The following is a 2,637-nucleotide window of genomic DNA, read 5'->3' on the forward strand; positions in this document are numbered from 1 at the left end:
TCGCCCTGTATAAGAGCGTCTGCTAAAAAATAAATAATAATAATAATGCCAGCAGACTCCAATTCTGTTTAATGAAATATGAAGCAATACCGCTGGTAGAATATTTGGACCCAGCTAGCATTAATAAGTCAGATACCATGACCCTTTTTAAGTTTTTTACCGTTCTGTTTTTATTTTACCAGGAAAATGTAATTGAAACATAACTTCTCAGTTACAAGGGTATCCTGGGTGCATCACAGTATGCAACAACAGCAAACAGTTATTATACAATCATTTTATACAATCGGACATGATGGAAATAAATGAAAATAGCAGTTCAATAAAAAAAAAAAGTTTCAACCTATCATTAGATGATGCTTGCATCAAGTCACTAATCTTGACTCCAAACAAGTGCTAAATTAGCCTATGTGGGCTTGTGGAAGAAAACTGGTAGGGTATAGTTGATCTCCATTGTGTTTTGGTGACCCCTACTGGTCAGACTAGTCCCTGTTTCTTAAGTAGGTGAAATTAGACCATTGGCTTGATTGGGGTGGCTGTGGTGAGGCAACATTTTCAATTGTTCAGTAATAATTGTGGTTGACCAATACTCCAGGTGACTTGAGTGATACCTTTAAAAAAATGTTTTTAACTACATTATATTTTTAGGGCTATTTCTTGCTCCAAATTTAGGCTGAGCAAACCGTATTGAAATAATAGTAGAAATAGGTTTGTAATGTTTCAAGTGAAAAGAACACACAGTACACTGACATTGGAATGAGAACTTCCAAGTTAGCAGCTCCATGAGCCTTAGATGGGAACCAATTGAGGCCTTTTCCCAAAGGTGTCATAAATGTCATCAATGTAACAAAAAAAACATTTAATGTCCTTGTTTGACTGGTTCAGCAGAAGCCTCCCCGTCTAGTTCACAAGAATTTTAAAATTGACTGCACAGAAAGAAGTTTGTGTGCCTTCAGCTGAAAATGCTTTTAACAAACAAACTAGAAAGCCAGCTAGCTCTGGTTTCTTAGAAGTACAGTACACAAAACAGTGAACAGGAAGAATGTACTGGTTATGTTAATGATGTCATGCCAACAATGGGTAAAGATAATTGTCAAATCAACCATTAAAAATGTAGACTAGCTAGGCACCAAACTCAACTAGAACCAAATAACTCATGCTGTGCAGAAAATGGGCATCCAGTGTAGTGCACAGTTCCCTTGTATTGCATCAAAATTAGGGGAGGAATCAACACTGCAATAAAACTTCAAAGCATTTACATGTTTAAATGCCATTTTGCAGTGATACAATATTATTACGGTTGCAATCTAGATAAAATATAAAAACAATGTAAAAAAAAAAAATTGCCATAACCAATAATGTTACAATCTAGTAAGCAGAAAAGTACTAGCAGAGTATCTTAATGTTTGGTCATGGATCACCTCAGCCTCACAATGGTCGTTCCTCGTTAATAAATGCCCTTTCAATGCTAATCGAACCAAGCTGAAACTCACACTGTAACCGAACCTTTCGTACAGCAATTGTTTGTCAACCAGTACAAAATAAAAACCTAAAATCATACTTTTTTATGCATATTGTCATTGCTATCTGAAAAAGACACTGCTTGATAAACAATGTGTGTCTTTTGTTAATTACCCTTGCGTTTGGTGAATTATTTGTTAATTATTTAGCAAGTAAAGCCAGTACTGTTAGATATTAATACATACCTAATTTGATCACCTTTCCCTATTGTAGGAGTCGTCAAGACTCATTTTGCAAAGCACCTGCTATGAATACAGCCAACCAAACTAGAATGCGATCACACTAAATGGGAAGCAACCACAGTAAGTGCACAATAGAAGTTATATTTCACAAAGCTATATATATATATATATGTGTGTGTGTGTGTATATATGTATATATATATAATATATACTTACATATACAGTATATATAATGTGTGTGTATATATACATACTATGATACATAAAGCTCTTATTTTTCCATCTTTACTTTTCCGAGGCATTACCCTCTGACATGTTTTCAGGGTTAAAACATGTTAAATAACATGCCTCAAATTTTTCTTCACATTGTAACATCGTGACAATTTTTTGCTTATAACTTTAAAGTCTGTTTCAAAGCTCTTTTTAAAAAGTCCACTCTAGTGCACTGATAGTGTAAGGATTATTGACCACACTGTCAAACGGGTAACACAGCAATAACGATCCAGGATGTGGTATGGAACAGAAACGCCAGAACACGTATGTTTTTATTTTTTAGTGTTCTTTAAAATCGCTCTTCCTGCAGTCATTCAGAGCAGTGTGGGAGGGGGAGCGTGACTATAACTAAAGGGGCAGTTCTGCAAAAAATAAAAAAAATTCAAGTAGTCTAGCTAAGTACTAGAGTCCAAGTTCTTACCTTTCAAATGCGCTGTTGACGATCCTCTATGACTCGTAGAACCGGAGAAATCTTTGAAGTGGCTAGAGTCAGTAAAACTGCAGTGAACAGAGCAGAAATGGCGGCTTCCACATATGGGGAGCCAAGTGTGTGTGTGTGTGTGTATATATATATATATATATATATATATATATATATATATATATAATATAAGGCAGTAATATTTTTTGACCGATTTATTTGTTAGAAATGTTAGCTAAATGT

The sequence above is a fragment of the Acipenser ruthenus genome, chromosome 9, assembly GCF_902713425.1.
Source record: "Acipenser ruthenus chromosome 9, fAciRut3.2 maternal haplotype, whole genome shotgun sequence".
Taxonomy (NCBI): domain Eukaryota; kingdom Metazoa; phylum Chordata; class Actinopteri; order Acipenseriformes; family Acipenseridae; genus Acipenser; species Acipenser ruthenus.